Here is an 18,667-nt window from a genome sequence, read left to right as displayed (position 1 = left end):
ATGCAGCATGGAAATTCGACTGGTGGTGAAAGTGAGCTGTTAACCCAATGTTAAAGGTTAGATTTGGCCAAAATTTGGTTGAGTGAACTGACGGGACTTGTAACCCACGCTAACAGCCGCATGGCTTAGGCTTCTGGGCATGGCATTGAGGTCCGATTAATCATGGGCCCTTTAATGACATATTGAGGTAAAAGTAAAACTCAAAAAATAAAAAGAAAAAAAATTAATTAAGTTGGATTGGTCTAGTAGTTATTCATTGATTTATGGGATAGAATTTATTTTTAAGAAATGGGATATTTTGATAACTCAATATGATTTTTTTTTTATCAAAAATAGAAAGATTCGGACCCACAACTTCTAAATGAGTATGGAAAGATTATACTATTTGAACTATAATTCATTCACAAAGTATTCTTTTTATATGGCTAAAAAAATAAATAAATTTATAAAATCAGAATTGAGACAGAAAAAATATTGCAAAAAATAATTAAAAAAAATAACACTTCAACGAAAAAATATTAAACACAATTTTTTTTACTTAGTTTTTGTTATATATATCAAAATTAATGATTCCGAAAAATCAATTTTGTTTTTGAAGGTTTAGGGATAGGAAACAACTCAGATAAAGAAGTTTAAAACGTCTTTATTTAAAGTTGTTTTTTAATAATTAAAATTCAATACATATAATTAATTAAATCATGTTATTTTTGTCAAAATGAGATCAGATAAATTGATTTGGCCAAAAAATTGGTGAATTATATCTTGAACAGATCTAAATTAATATTTTTTTTATAAAAATGACTACAAAATCTCTATTATAAAAAATGACTAAAATACTTTTATTATTATTATTATTATTATTATTATTATTATTTTGAGAATCCTAAATTCTAACCATTTTCTTCTCTCTGTGTCGTTATAGAGTTAGGATTTAGGATTCTCAAAATTTCAAAAAATATATATAATAGCAGTATCTTAGTCATTTTCTATATAAAAAAATAATTTAGACTGGTTTAAGATTTATTTAGTTTATCGATTTTTAGATCAAATTAATTTATCTAATCTAATTTTGACAAAAATAACATAATTTAATCAATTATATACATTAAATTTTAATTATTAAAAAACATCTTTAAAAAAATATGTTTTAAACGTCTTTATTTAACTGGCTCCGTTAAGGATATTATAAATTTGTTATTAAATTATTTTTGCTATATAATTCAGTTTTGATACATAACAAGAATAAAATTAATGTAAGTAAATAAAAAGGATTGTTTTTAGTTTAATTTTTAATGTAATTAATTTATTGACATATCTTATTGTGATGTTTATAAATTGTATCGCAAACTTTTTCTGGTTTAACTTATTTTTCATTTTATAAATTTAATGGAAGTAAAAGCTAAGTTAAATTAAAGTGGATAGGTTGTTATTTTTTATATTGGGAATGCTAGCAAAAGTACACTTCATCTCATACAGAAAAGCATATATGTTAAAAATAGACATGGACTAAATTAATTTGTTGTTGTTCTTATTAAGAAGAAAATGAGATTGAAACAAGGACAAACACTAGAGAATTCGATTCCAATAAGCATGGATAACAGTATTCTAAATGTAACAATACGCAATTTTTGTTAATTAGCGTTGAAAGCGTGATTCAACCACGGAGTACCTTCGAGACTCACCGTGCGCCGATCAGCTCCCCGCATTTTCTCTCAAAGCTACAAGCTGCCCAACGTAGTCTTTTCCATTTTAGATGTGGAGTGAATTGGTAATTCAACAAATTGCTAAAAAACAAAATTTTACATGCAACTTGATCGTACATGGAGTTCTGAAACTCTAGTACCGTACCATGGCACACGTGAAATACTTCCTATACTTTAATTTACACAAGTCAAATATCATACCAGTAGTATATCTGACATCAGTTGATATACCATTTCCATTCAAATAAAAAATTTACATTACCCCTCAGAAATAAAGCCAGTTTAAAGAATTTACCATACACCAGTTAATGGTTTGCATTTTGCGCATAAATTTAGATGTGAACAGAGTTATTTACACCTTTGCAAATTATTTGATACAATTGTACACGATAGTTGATGTTTAAATCCTACCATTCACAACCTAATGTTTTTATACGAAGAATTCATACAAAAGCAATTTGTTTCCTTCAATAATTGTTTCATTTGGAAGCAATTAGAAGCAAAAAGGACACAAGTAATGCACTACCTTATTATAATGGATATGTTTATATAACAAAATATAATGGATATTCATAGACAAAAAAAATGTCCAATATAGATGTAGATTGCTATTATGTATAATATTCAAAACATCGATTGTTACATAGGTATATATAAAAAAACAAAATATCTGCAACACAATCTAATATATAGTCCAAAACATGTATATAGCTTAGTGCACTGTTTCTAATGCAGTCATGACAGTCGACCAGCCGCTTTCCGTTTTTTTTTTGGAAGGGGGAAGGGGGGAGGGTGTCTGATTTTGTTAAGGATAGAAAAGAATTAACAAAATGTTAAAATGATTTAGAGATTAATTTTTTTATACGTGCCTTGTGAATAATTTTTCAAATATAACAACAATAACATAAACTTGATATATATATATATATTATTTTTTTTAATAGTTCTTCAAATATACTAACGAACAAAAAAATAGATTAACAGTTATAAAATAAAATTTTATATTTATCAAATTAAAATCACTCTTGAAAAGTCAAAATATCTTTTTTTTTTTCAAACATTATTTTATCAAAAAATTGAATTTTTTGAAAATCAAAATGTCGCAGTTATAATTAATTCAATACCATATTAGATTCTTATGATTCTTGACCTAAATACCAGTGAAATATTTTAAGGAGTATAATTGGACCATACAAAAAATATTAAACCACTGGACCATTGAATTTTATCATTTTGTACTACTTGAGTCACATTTTTTTTTATGTTTTTGGCCGAGCACTCCAAATTATATGTACCTACTCATTTATAAATGCTTGTAATTAGTTATAAAAAAAATATTTGTAATTGATAACATCCACTAAAGTTGATTTTTTTTCCAAAATTACACCTATCAAATGTCATAAAAAAGAAGAAGATAAAGCTGAAATGAAGCACTTCTCGAATAACGTGAAAAGCATCTATCATAATGTCAGAGATAGAAACCACCATAATGAGTAGTTTTGAGTCTAGCACACAGTTTTACAAAAAACAAGACAATAAATATTTGTATTTATACCAATAACCTTTCCAACCATTCCATTCACCCAAAACCTAATAAAAAATAGCAGAGTTTTCAATCCTTGATAAATTTGCCAAAGGATAACAATCATTGCCTGCATGAAGTTAACATATTTTCTAATCAGGTACAAACAATCAAATAGAAGACACCTTAAGCACTCTAGTTTGTATATATTTTTATTTTTTATTTTTTCATGTAATATATAGTCTTTCATGTTGAATTCAGCAGCCACAATGACAGTTTAAATCTACTGATAGTATGGGCAAAAAACACATAACAGAGAGCAAAGTAAATGTAGCCAAGCTTGCAACTGTGTTTCCTTTTATAAAGTCACCAGTAAGAGCTCAAACTAATATTTAGTTCTATAAAAAATCTGGAAAATTTGAATAATGAATAATATTTCAATTTATATCTATTTTTTTTATTTCAAATACTTGTATTTTGAATTTCTTAGTAAAATATCTCTTTAAATTTACGTTTATTTCTTCTTCATGCATAATAGTTATAGCATGTCATATATGAATAATTTAATTATGTAACATATATATTATATTTTTTAGATGCTTTAAAAGAATTTTGCGAAAAAAGATTGGGAAAAGAACTCATCTCTTATAGTGATGAAGCTACCAAACAATAGGAAACAAGAAGTATGTTGAAGTTAAAGGAAAAAAAAGATGAAGTTTGGTTGCAAAATGGTTGAAAAAAGTTGTGAAGTTATGTCACTTAGAGTATGAGTTTTTATTAACATTTGAGTAGAAAAAAAGAGAAGATCTAAAATCAATGATTGAAGAATGAGTTTTTATTAACATTTGAGTAGAAAAAAGGAGTAAATTGTAGAATCAAAGGATATTATAAGGGTGTTTTAGAAATAAATTACGATTTTGATTGTGATGCTAATGAAAAAATTAACAAAGGATTTTTTTATGATATAGACTTCATAGTTCTGTTCTTCCCTGTAATTAATAAAATTTTCCTTTGCTTCAAAATTCTGAATCAATCCGTAACTTGATTTGTCAAATGTCAAAAATATACCCATTTACAATTAATAAAATAATTTTGCCAAAGATAAAATTATAAAAGAAGAAAACTTGATTCATATAAAAGTCATTCCAAACAAAAGAATTGAATTTCATTATATTACCATATTAAAGTTATTCCAAACAATGGAATTGAGTTTTAAATAGAAATGAATTATTTCTTGAAAAGAATAGAATTATTTTCTCATATTAAATGGTTTTCAAACAAGCTTCAGGTATAACTAACAGTTAATTCAAGATGCAAAGGATTATGAAACATAATGACATCATACAAAGTCAATATATACAATGTAGATTTCAACTGCAAATAATAAGAAAAAAATTTCTTTTTTATCTTACCACAAGAAGCCATCTCTATGTTAGCACGTGGATGACTTTCGAAAAAGATTCTGCATGTAAGCTGGCCAGATAAGAAGATGGATTAAAATGGAATACAAATGAAACTGGAGCAACGAAAGAATATAAAACACAATTAGATTTATTGACCAACTGTGAATCCCAAACAATTCATGTCTCACCTCTATAACATCAGCATGCCCAAATGATTGGTTTACCCACCTAGAGATATAAGAATACACCAAAGAGCTATGCAGCGATCCAGTGTAAATACACGGGCAAAAACACAGCTGGAAAATGAAAATGATAAAAGGTGAGAAGTAGAAAAGATGAAGCCACAGATACTGTGCAGCAAATAATATGCATGGTCTGCAGCATAATAAGAACCTTAATTGCTGATAAATATTATACCATGACCTATCTAAAAGCCAAATAAATCCTCAAATCCCTTTTAAAAAAATAAAATAAAATAAATAGAAAGTGAATATATGATTGGTTAAAAAAAAAGGTAAAAAGTTTTTGTAAATGTATCAATCCTCATCACTTTGGCAAGAAAAAGCATATCAACTATAAATGACTTGATTATACTCATGCAATAGTTATTTTGAAGTGGAAAAGACTAAGTCTTTTTTGCTCTTTTTTACTCTTTTTTACTTCCAAAAGCTTCTTCCACTCTCTCAATCACTTCTTCCATCACCTTATAATATGGCTCTCTATCTTCTTTTGTTTCAATAGTTATAGTGCTCTTCATGGAAGAAAACTACTACCCCCATTTGGACAGAAAGGAAAAAACTATTAAGAATCAATTGATCTACAGTTGATATATAATTTTTCAGTAGAGACAAAGTCACATATAGTAAGAGAAAGCTAACTAATTAGAGTAATTAATATAACCTACCAACTAATTTTTTAACTTGTTAACTAACAACATGTAACAAACTTCCATCTGAAATCCATGTAAGTTATTTTATTGAAATAATAGTATACTCAATATAATTAATAGAACTAATCTAATAATAGTGAGTTGGTTGTAAAGTTGTTAATAAAGAATAAAATTATTGATACTTTTTAAACAATTACAAATGTCTCAAAACTCACCAACATAAACTTTTAAGATCTTCTACTCAATAACAATTGAAATAATCCAACTTCAATGAAACAATGAGAAAAAAACAGTGAAAATAGCAAAAACCCAGATAGAAAAAAAATAGAAAGGAATCACCTTTTCATTTATATAAGTGGCCAAAAAGCGAGGAATTGCTCTGTCATAAGGATTGAAGGGAAGTTATTAGTGGACCAAGCCTGATCAATGTATTCAACTACGATGAGAGACTAAGAGATGGGTTTGGCATGGTGGATTAGAACAGGGACCCTGGAAAATAACAGAGGATTAGACTTGCGAAGAAGATCACTCTTGGGATTCAAGGTCTCTTCAAAGTCTTCATGTTCAATGGACTTGATTCTGAGGGCAATCTTCACCCTCATCAACCCTAGCACATTAAGGCCAAGTAACTACTAAACTTATCAAACCATTTGTAGTTGCACCGTGGATCAACTGCTTGGTTTCGTTAGTTAGGAGGTTCAGCACGTACAACTCCCAATCTTTTACGTAAATAAGCATCGATCCATTTGGGGACAAATGTGGATCAATAATAGGTGAATCTAATGTACTTGGAAGCTTGACCTTTGATGTTGAAATAGAAATATGATGAACATAAATCTGTTCATATGTAAAAGGCAAAATCACTAGAAACTTGATAAAAAAAAAAGAGTATATTTCACTACACAGTTTCTAAACAAGATACATACATGCATACTTAAACTATTGGGGTAATAGGTACCTATGCATGCATAAATAAAAATTATCAACCATGAGAGCTCCTATTAGATGACAGATTCTATCTAATTTCAGTAGGAAGTACCTTCAAGGCAACCAGTACGGCACACAGTAACACTGATAATAGTTCCTGCAAATAAATGTGAGAAATGCAAGAATTAAGCAATTTGTAAAGAAGCAAATGATAGAGAGAGAAAGAGAGAGAGAGAAAAAGACAAAGGGGTGAAGACTTGAACAACAGAGTTACGAACAACCAGATAGGAGAAGAAACATAAGAAATGAAATAGCTAGTACAGTTCTAAAGCCATCTTATTCAGTCACTGGTACATATTACAACTGCTTTCCTTTCGCATCCAAGCTTGAGTATAGATCAACCTTACTATGTGGTTTTTGTATCTCTGAATACACTGCAATGCATTGAAATCTTAGGAATAAAATTGGGGATGAGAAGAAGAATTTCCTTGTGCATAATTTGGACCTTTGACTTGAAAACCTCACCTTGTCTGGGACAATGAACATGGATGGACTCGCAGCTACAAATTAATTAAATAATCACAAATAATGTACAAATTAAAGCAGTTGATCTACGATAATTTATCAATTGCTCTGTCCAAAAATTAGAAGAAAAAATGAACACAAGTAATTTACTACCTTATTATAATGGATATGCTTAGATAACAAAATATAATGAATATGATTAGATAACAAAAAAACAAAATAAAAATAATTTCCAATACAGCTATAGGATGCTATTATTTATCATATTTAAAACATAAATTGTCAGATACTCATAAATAACAAAACAAAAACATACCCAATACAATCCAAGATATAAACCAAAACATCTGTTTTCATAGAGTAATAGATAAGCGGCCATTTTTCATAGGATTTAAAATTTTTCAATCACCAACTCTATGTGTTGGTTCGGTATGGAGGCTAGTTTCAGGATAATGTTGTCCCTTCTCGTTAACTTATATAATTTACAGCATTTCTTCCATTCAACCCAAACTTCCACTCTGAAATTCTTCCTCTACTCCTCAGTAAGTGGAAAAAAAATATATTATTGCCTATGATGGAAGGTAGACCAATGATCTTCTAGACTGAACCATTCCTATATGGTTTAAGATATGCAGCAAAATTAGAGGACAAGTACTGCAGTGAATGAATCATAGTTAGGGTTTAAAAAAATGAATGAGTTCATTAGGATCAACTTGCCAATCTAGCACTCAGGTCTGAACGTGTCATGGCCTTCCTATAGTAAGCATATGGAGTGTAACTAGTATAGGATACTTAAACATGTCAGTCACCATAGTAAAATATACCTCTATGTACCATGATATTAAAACCCAACCCGGAAAAGAAAAAATTTTACATAACATTACCCGTTGTTATGAAACCCAAGTAAGTTTGTCCAATTTGAGGAACTTTATACTAATGCTCAGTAATTTACCTGTTGGAATCTTTTCTATCTGCATGCATCGCCATTCAGCTGTTTGATATTTCTAATGTAAGATCCAGAACTTTTGAAAAATCCTATTGTGAACTAATTTCAAATCATATATTTAATTATCGTTTTAATTTCAGCAATTATTTTATTAAAAATAATTAAAGGCAATTTTGATTAATTGGATTTGAAAGAAATTAAGGATTTTATCCAAACTCTATAATTATGGATTATTTTTCTATTTACAATTTAAAGTTTTAGAAATTTAAAAATAACAAGGTTTGGCTTTTTAAATTAGAATTTTATCTAATTTTACAATTATTGAATTATTTTCTATATTTAAATTATAAAGTTGGTAATTATGAAATAATAAAAATTTTATATGATACGATTTAAATAATTGATATTTTTATAAATTAATACTTTAAGTTTTAGGAATAAAGAAAATTTATTATATTACCATGTATTTTCAATTAGAGTAATTGATTGAGAATCAATTAGTATTTTTGTACCACAAATAATATTTTAAAGTAATTTTAGAGATCAAATTAGTTTTTCAAATTAATACTCTATGCTCAAATTTTATCAAAATTACCCTACTCAAATTAAACCTAAAAATTTCTAAATCAAAACCCCAATTTTATACACAAACCCTAATTCTATTGACACACACATTTTTCCCTTTCCCTAATTGAAACCCTAGCCGACACCCCCCATTCCCAAAACTCAAACACACACACCAAATACACACACACGCAGAAAGGGAGGAGCAGAGGGAAGAAGGGAGAGCGTGAAGGAAGGAGAGAGGAGGAGGGAGGAAGAGCGTCGCCGCCGTGCCACCACGCCTCACCGCTGTGCCACCACACCTCGCTGTCGAGCCCGTCCCGCCGTTGCCACCAACGTTGATGAAGAGAGAGAGATCGGGCAGAGGGAGAGAGAGAGAGCTTGTGAGGGAGCCACCGCTGGAGGGAGGCCACCACCGCGTCCTGTTGCTTGCGCCGCTGCCGTTTGTCCTCCCTGCTACTAGACGCCGCCGCCGTTTATGCCTGCTGCTTCTGCCGTTGGAGTCGCGAACAGAGGACGCGCGAGAGGGAACCATCGCAGAGCTGCCGTCATTGCCGCGTTGCTGGGCTTACCCTGTGTCGTTTGGTAAACCCTACTTCAGCTTCTTTATCTATTAAGTTCGTTGTTACCATGAGAGTTGTTGTTGAGGTTGTTTGTGCTAAGAGTCTATTTATCACGAGTTGCTGCCGTCGGAGCTACCATTGGAGCTACTGCCGTTCAGTTCAGCTGTTCTTCCTTGTTACAATAGGTATCTCTGTTTTGAAACCCTCATCGCTAGTGTATAAGAGTTTTCTGTTATGTTTGATTATAAACTTTGAAGTTTCAGTAATATAGGGTCGTGTTCTGAGTGTTGCATGTCACTCTTGAGTTGTTGTGGTTACTGCGAAAGTGAGTTGCTGTTATTATTGCAAAAGTGATTAGGGCCGAGGTTTCGGCTGCTGTTGGTTTCGGGTCAAAAGGAAAGGAATTCTTTGGTGCGTTTAGGTTATGGGTTCGGTTTATCAAGGTAGGGGCGTTTTATAAAAACTAATTTATTTAAATTGGAATTGTTATAACTTGATATGATGAGTGAAATGCTTTTTTGTTGATTATGTAAGTCTTATGAACTGTCTAATCTGTCTTGGATGAATATGGTTGTCTGTTTGATTTGGAATATTGTCTGGTGTTGTTAATTGGATATTTCTGGACTGGTTGATTTGAAATGATTTTGATAGTCTGAAAGTCTGGATTTTGTTTTATTGGAAACTGATTTGGTCTTGAACCTGTTGAAAAGAGTTGAGGATTGTTTTGGTTGGGACCCGAAAAGGGTGGCAAAGTCCAAGTTTTAAGGGAGATGCTGCCAAAATTTCTATGAAATCCAAGACTTTGTTTGAAATATTTTTTAAAAATAATGAATTATTCTTTGAATTGAATTATTGATAAATGAATTATGTTTGAACTTACTTTATTAATAAAATTATTATATTTTGAATGTAATTTATTTAAGAAAAGAATTTTGTTTAAAGTCGATTTAAAGTAAACAAATTTGGAGGAGTTTTAGTGGATTTAAAAGAAACTTGAATTTTGATTAACTAATTTCACTTGACGCCGTTTTTGGAAAAGTTGAAGTATTCTCTAAAACTTTGATTTAGCAAAACTAAAACAATTTCCGAGCCTTTGGAAACAGATTTAAGAATGAGATTGAAATTAGTTTTGGATTAAATGATTTGGTGTTGGTTTAAGTAAGTGGGCTTTGAAATTAGTTCAGAATATTTGGCTACATGACTTAGTTTTGTTTTAAATTCTATTTTATCCATGCGGATCAAAAAGCTAAGATTTTAGAGGTTTCAAATGAATTTAAGAAAATGAATTAAGTTATTCTCCCCTAAAGTCTTGAGACTCTGCTAAGAAATTTTATGACCAAATTTTGATTTAGAATGAATATTTTTTGATGACTTTTGGAAGAGAATCACAATTGACATGATTTTGAAATGTTTGAAATTTTTGAAAAATGTTACCAAAGAAATGAGTTTTGATTTTGAAGGAAATTGATTTGAGAAATTTGGAATTGATGATAAGTTTTGGAACTTGGAGATGAATGAGAGACAGTTGGTTATTGAAAGAGTGTGCAGGACACTATATCCTTGGCATGGCAGATTTTTTGCTGCAAGAGTGTGCCTAGCACTATATCCGTGGGTGAGTGTGCAGGGCGCTATATCCCTGGCGTGGCAGATATTTTGCTGCAAGAGTATGCTCAGCATTATATCTGTGGGTTATGTGAGGACTGAGGCAGATAGTCCCGCTCACATCCTTTCGGATCACAAAAGTGTGCTCGGCACTATATCCGTGGGGGGATCCCATTTTTATATTCGTGACCGAAAGGCGACATTCCCATGGGAATGTGTCGGGTTTGTAATTGAACCGACAATGTGATATCACAGCCAGTAGGATAGACATTCATCATTTGCATCTATGTGACATTGTTTGAGTGTGCATATTGTAATTGGTTTGCCTATGTGAATACTTATGTTAACTGCTAACTGTTATACTTGTTGTAATTGCTCTTGATTGTGCTTGAACTACATTAATTGTGATTGTGTTTGATTGGTTGGTTTGCGATGAATTGGTTGATGATTGAGTTGTTAGGCCGGGGGCCGTGTTGGATTGGATGGGCTTGAGGCCGTGGTTGGTATGTTTGAGGTCTAGTTCTGTATAAAGTATCTGACTGGTTCAGCATAGACTTAATGAATCTATGCTTGGAACAGGACGGATGATCATTTATACCGCATAAGTAACTGCTTTTATGTTTGTGGTCTAGTAAAGTATGAAAAATCAAACTCTTACAGCATAGACTTACTTGAACCTATGCTTGGGACATGTTGGTCATTCATACTGTCTAGGAAAACTTTTAAGATTTTACAAGAAAGGAAAAAGGTCTTTGATTTTGAGGAAGTAACCAAGCTCTCTTTAAAAAGGATGTTTGGATTTCGAATGTGAACCCATGCTTTTTGGAAAGACTCATAAGACGAGCAACGATCACTGTACTTTAAAAATAGTTTTATTTACGTATCTTATTGTAGCAATTATGTAACCCTATAGTGAGAACCAGCGAGGACGATGTTCTCATTCCCCTATATGTTTTTCCTTTTTAGGATATGGGTGGTGAAGTTTTAGAAGAGTTTATTTCATTTTCTGTCTTTTTGATATCTTTGTATTATCTTAGTTATTATTATTTTTCCCTCGCCTTTATCTTTATCAATTTTGTAAGAGGGACAAGAATTTCTTATATGTATGTTTGTAAGTTATTGTTATGTGTATATATATATATATATATATATATATATATATATATATATATATATATATATATATATATATATATATATATATAAAGTATTGTATCTAGTCTGTATGTATATATATGTATATATTTCAACGGAAAAGTATTTTTGAAAGGTTATGCGATTTTGAAAAGTTTTAAACAGACCCCTATTTTAGTATTAAATATGTTTAGATTCGTAATACCTAAGTTATCAGAGTGGTGTAGCTAGAAGCGTGACATTTCGATAGTGAGAGTGTTACATCTAATCTCCTTATCAACACTGTAGAAGAAACCTAATATTTAATTAGAATGATTAAGTAAACCATAGTAGAAAATCTTAAAACCAAGAACAAATAGTCAAATTCAAACAAAAAATAGAATGAAGTAATTAGAAGTTGGAAATAAACAAAAACCCTGGAGAATGACAGCGATTGCAAAATGTTGGAGAATACAAGCTATGACTTCGATGCGAGAGTGCGAGGTGACGGGCGATGAAGAAAAACGCTGCCATTGTGAGGAAGGGGAAGCGTAAGACAAGGACTGCAAATATGGAGAGACTGACCGGCAGTAAGGAGTAGAGCGGAGAAGGACTGAGGCCAAGTGATGGTTGAAGGAGAGAATGACACCTGATATAAGGATTAGCATTCATTTAATGGTGACTTTTGGATTTTGGCTTCAACTTAACCCATGAACTCCCCCTTAGTTACGTTTTAAATTTTTGCATATAATTATCATAAGGTATATTTTATTTTTTATTATAGAAAAATACATATGTTATCAAGAGAAGTGTATATATTAAAATTATAAGAGAAAGAAAAAATGTTAACTTTAAATAATAAATATAAAAGTGTATATATTAAAATCCTCTAAGTATCAGAAAATACAAACTAAAATTAATCATTAGATAAAAAAGTTTAAACTTTTTTCAAATAATAATAATAATAATAATAATAATAATAATAATAATAATAATAATAATAATAACTAAAAACTTTACCAATTCTTTATCTTATACTAAATGTTAATTATATGTCTCCATTTCCTCTATATCTTCCAAAACTGTGTAATTATATGTTATGAATGCAAAATGAATAACAATAAATATCGTAATAATAACAAGGTCATATATTATTTATATTAAATTGGGTATACTTTATTTTTAGATTACATAATGGTATATTAAATTATTTGAAATTGAATTTAAAATAGTTCATCCAAAAAGTAATTTTCTACTTTCTGATAAAGATGCTAAATCCATAATAATTTTACATTTCTACCATTTTAACACTATAACTATTATTTTCCATTGTAAAACTATTATTATCATTTTAATATTATAGGTATTGATGAACGGATTTTTTCTAGTAAAGAATTCACAAAATAAAATCTCGTTGCTAGTATAGTTTCTAAACTAACAAAGAATCATTTCATACAAAAACTTGTTTGTTACTAAAGCAAACCCAATAAAAATAAACCGAAGTATTTAAACCTCGGGTCGTCTCTCAAGGACTTGCAGGGAGGTGTAGTTATGGAAAAGTATCTTTTTGGGTTTTTGAAATAAGGAACAAGGAAATAAATGATAAGAAAGTAAACTAATAGCTAAGAAAGCTCTTGGCAAGGTACGAGAATTAGAAGTCCTATCCTAGTTATCCTTATCAATTGTGACATCAATTGTCCATTGCTCCCACTTGGTTAACCTCTAACTATGAAGGTAAGTCAAATGGATAAATCAATATGAATCCTCAAGTCCTAGTCAACTCCCAAGGAAAGACTAGAGTTAGTGGAATTCAAGTCAATTAGTAACTTTCAATTATCAATCAACAAAGGAGTTTGATAACTCAAGAGTTTCTAATTACTCAACCAAAGCTAAGAGGAGAAAAATCTAACTTAAAACCCAACCAAGCATTTTATCAAACATTTGAAAGACACAACATAAAAACATAGAAATTAATAAGAGACAATAAAATCCAAACAACCAATTGTAAGCATCAATAACACAAATAGAAGAAAACAATCATAAATATGAAATACTTCAAATTGCATTAAATAGGAAATCAAATCTAACATAAGAATTCATAAACCAAATTGGGAAAATAAATAAACCAACAAGAGAAATAGATAACTAAAGTGCTAGAACTAATAAGAGTAGAAGAGAAAACTAAACTAAACTAAGATAGAAATCTAAGTTGAAAATAGCTAAACCTAAGAATCCTAAAACCTAGAGAGAGGAGAGAGCCTCTCTCTCTAGAAAACTACATCTAAAACCTAAAATTATATGAATAAAAGTTGTATGATTGAATTGATGATTCCCCCACTTTGTAGCCTCTAATATGTGTTTTCTGGGCCAAAAACTGGGTCCAAACTCAGCCCAAAATTGCCCCCAGTGTTTTCTGCGCTTTCTGCACGTGGCGCATGTCACACTGGTACGTGGCAGAAGTTATCCAATTTAGAGATTCAATTAAGAGACAGCGTTGCACGTATAGCTCTTAACCGGCTAAGATTTGCCTCACCAATTTAGAAAAGGGTTGTCACAAATTTTAGAAATAAAATACTGGGAGTATGAGTCCCAGGTCGTCTCCCAACGAGTTGCAAGAAAGAGTGCTAATTTATTAATCAGAAAATTTCCAGAAAGTTGAGTTTGATAATGAGCAATTAAAATAATTTTGAATTAAGGCAATAAAAATAAACTACGAATAATTATTGATGCTCTGAATAAAAAATCCTTGACTGGGGGAATAATTAAGCAGAACTTCTATCCTTGTTGGGATCTTCTCAAGTGTGGTGTAAAAAGGTTGTTGTTCTCACTCGATTTTCTCTTACTAAATAAGGAAAGGTATGGTGATTGAGCTAACTCTTACCCTCAGATCCTAGCCCTCTCCCTTGGGGAGGTCTAGTGTTAGTAGGTATGGAATTAGCCAACAACGTCCAGTTTAACCAAACATTTGAGCATTCCAACTCAAGTATCTGCTCTTAATTAACCCCCATGTCAAGTGGAGGATCTACTCCATTGACATGAAATTAATAATCATAAAAATATGCGAAGACATAATTAATTAAAATAAAATAGAGAATTAAAATTAATTAAAATAAAAATAATTCTATGTATTAATAAATTCAAAACGCAACATAATCATCTGAACATAACCAATAATTAAAAATAAGGGAATGAGGAAACAAACTAAAGTAATGTCTTCAACAGAGGTGATGAATCTTCAACATCCACTCTCAAAAGCAAAAGCATAAACTAACAATGTAATGTAACTCTAAAACTCAGATCTAAAACTAAGAGTAATCCTAATGTTGTGAATCTGAATGTGTGTGGATGCCTGTTTGAGTTTCTGCATGTTCCCTAGGTTTAGTCTGTATTTCTGGGCTAAAAACTAGGTCAAAAAGCGGCTCGAAATCGCCCCCAGCATATTCTGTTATTTTTGCAGATCGCGCAGGTCACACGTACGCATCGTCCACGCGTTCGCGTCATTCAGCTTTTTCCTTGCCATGCGTTCGCGTCAGGCACACATCCGCGTCAGGCGTACAAACTCCAATCCACGCATTTTCGTCAGGCACGCATCCGCGTCACTGCGATTTCTTCACTTCGCGCGTTCGCGTGGGCAATGCGCTTGCGTCATTGCTCGCTGGTCATCTCCTTAGTTTCTTGTGTTCTTTCCATTTTTGCAAGCTTCCTCTCCAATTTCCAAGTTATTCATGCCCTATGAAGCCTGAAACACTTAACACACGAATCACGGCATCGAATGGGATAAAGGAGAGTAATTAAAAGTCTTTAGGAAGCAAGTTTTCAATCATGAATAATTTTGGGAAGGAATTGTAAATACATACTAATTATATGAATAAGTGGGTAAAGATTTGATAAAACTACACAATTAAACACAATATAAATCATAAAATAATGGTTTATCAATCTCCCCACACTTGAACAATAGCATGTCCTCATGCTTAGTTGAAGGAGATAGAGTAAATGAATAGGGAAATGCAAAACTCATGAAATGCAATGCAACCTATATATATATATATATATATATATATATATATATATATATATATATATATATGAATGCAACTATATGCTTCTTGTCTACTTGGTTAAAAGTAAATAAGCTATCCAAGACAAATATAAATTAAATTTTTCACTAACTTAATTCATATAGTAAATACAGGTAACATTGTAAGAAGATAGCTCATGAAAGCAGGGAACATAGAAGTAAGCACTGAACCCTCACTGATGGTGTATATGCACTCTAATCTCTCAAGTGTATAGGGTAATCACTCTACTCTTCTCTAGTCATGCTTTCTAAAATTTTGTTCTTCACCTAACCAATCAACAATATTTAATATACCAATGCAAACATCATGAGGTCTTTTCAAGGTTGTAACAGGGCTAAGGTAGGGGTAAGGATATATGTATGGCCAAGTGAGCTATAATATGAATCTTTAATTAACCTAAGCTCTCGCCTAACATACACTCTATATACTTTTAAATTCATGCCTAACTACCCAAAAATTTCCCACTTTTGCATTACATACTCATGTATCAACTTTTCTTTAATTCTATCACATATGCATTGAAATTCATTAACTTAGCATTGGGGTAATTCTGTCCCCTTATTTATTTACTTAATTACTATTAATATTTTTAAAAAAATAAACACAACTTATCAATGCACATGGATTTTAAATTTTCATAGTTTCACATGAGTAGGTACCCAAATTCTCATTATTTTATCATGACACATTCCCTTATTAACCCTTGTTCCCACAATTTTCCCATACTTAATTAACACATAATTTCTATCTTAAGCTAACCAAAGATTCAATTGGGATATTTAATTATTTTTCCGCTTAAGGCTAATAATGTGGTAAAATATAGAACAAATGGGATAAAAATGCTCAAAGTGGCTGACAAAGGTAATTTAAAGGGTAGGTTTATTTGGGATAAGTGAGCTAAACAAATAATGGCCTCAATCATACGCATGCATATAATATATTAAATACTGGACATATAGGAGGAAACAAAATAAGATTACAATCATAGAGAAGCAAACACACAAGAATAAAATAATTATGGTTAAATAATGTAACCATGTAATTAAGCTCAAATCTCACAGGTTGTGTGTTTTTAGCTTTTTAAACTATGTTCCAAATACAACTTCAAACAAGTTTTCACACAAAAGTTTTGCTTTAAGTTAGTGAAATTTTTTAAAAATAAGGTTTTAGAAGAAACTTATTATTTTCAATCAAGTAGAACATGCATGTGAATAACCTATTTCTATGTAATCTATTATATCTAGATAAAAGAAAAATTAACTAAATATCCTATTTTATTGGTGTTTTAAGGGAAAGAAATTACCTCCGGAAGTCAGGTACTGACCGACCTCCCCACACTTAAGGCTTTGCACCGTCCTCGGTGCCATTTGTCAGGAATAAAGGGGGGCTGGTAGCAGCATCTCCACCATCGGGACCGTCATGGCTCCCTGTGCTGGTAAATGAAGTGGACTCCGAGGTGTCTGGGTCTTTGTAGTTTCCCATAAGTAGCTCCTTGAGGTATGTGAATCGGCACTTGTTACAGCGCTCTCTTATCTTTGCTTTGTGTTCCTGCCGATCCAACCTTTCAAATATTTGATGGAGCAGTTGGTTTGTTATAGGTGCTTGTGGTGCTGAAGGAGGAATGTCTGCAGCCGGTTCTGTAGGCTGGCTTGTAGTGGCTGCTGGTGGTCTGATATATTTTCCATTAGGGACATACTGATCATCTCGTGGGAGTATGGCTTTGGTGTCCTCAGTTCTGTAGGAGACTCCGGCTGCTGAGACGAGATCTGAAACCAAGGCGGGAAAAGGTAAGTTGCCCGCAATTTGTACGTATCTCATTGCATTCCGGATGTGTCTTGGTAAGTTTAGGTGCTGGTCTGTAAGGATACACCAGAGTAAAACATCCATGTCTGCAGTGAAGGAGGACTCGTGAGTGCTCGGAAATACATAATGGGACATGATCTGTGCCCATACTCTAGCCTCCAAGGTAAGTGCTGAAGCCGATATTCCCTTAGGTCAGGAACGATGGTATCCGTAGATCCATAAGCTGTCAGGTTGTGCTATAACTCTGAGAACGGTGTCCCAATCAAATTGGTATGTCTGGCGCTTGAGTGAGGCTTCTTGGAATGCGTCTAATCCTTCCGGAGCAGGGGGAAGATCTAAAGCTTGTTGAATAGCCTCTTCAGCTATGGGGACTTGCTTCTGACGGATATAAACAGACTGCATGGTTGGCATGTGAAAGTTAGAGTAGAATTCTACTACCCATGAAAGATTAACCTGCCGTGGCTGTCTTCGTAGGAATCCCCATTGTCTTCATTCGATTTGCGGCTCAACAAATTCAGCAATGCGCGTTGGGAGGATGAGAAGGTATTCATTGTTGTAATTCCTCACTGCCAGGATGGGGAACATCTGCTCACAGTAGCGGTTAGGAAACCGCGCAGTGTCCTTTGCTGGAAAAGCTTTTTCTTTTTCATCGATCTTGATGATCCTCTTGATTCTTTTTGTTGAGGGCTTTACTGCTGTTGAAGATGGCTTTGCCACTAATGCTCTTTTTGTTCCTCTCCTTGCTGGTGGTTTGGGAGTGGCTTTCTCCTTTCCTTTCTTGGTGGCCATCTTGAAAAAGGGAAGAGAAAGTGATGTGTAAAGTGAAGGGTTCGAGCAAGGGGGCGAATATTAAAGATGGTAATCAATGCACGGTAAATAAGGATGTCGTTAACACATGGTCACGAATCCATGTGAAAAGTTCATCAAAGGTAATATAGTAGATGCATGTGATGGCAATTAAATGCAAGATGTTTATTGGCATGCTGGCAAAGGCATGAGTAGCATAGATCAAGCATTCAATGTCC

The sequence above is a fragment of the Arachis ipaensis genome, chromosome B3 (genome assembly GCF_059453495.1).
Source record: "Arachis ipaensis isolate K30076 ecotype BB chromosome B3, ASM5945349v1, whole genome shotgun sequence".
NCBI classification, from domain to species: Eukaryota; Viridiplantae; Streptophyta; class Magnoliopsida; order Fabales; family Fabaceae; genus Arachis; species Arachis ipaensis.
This window is presented reverse-complemented; position numbering follows the sequence as displayed.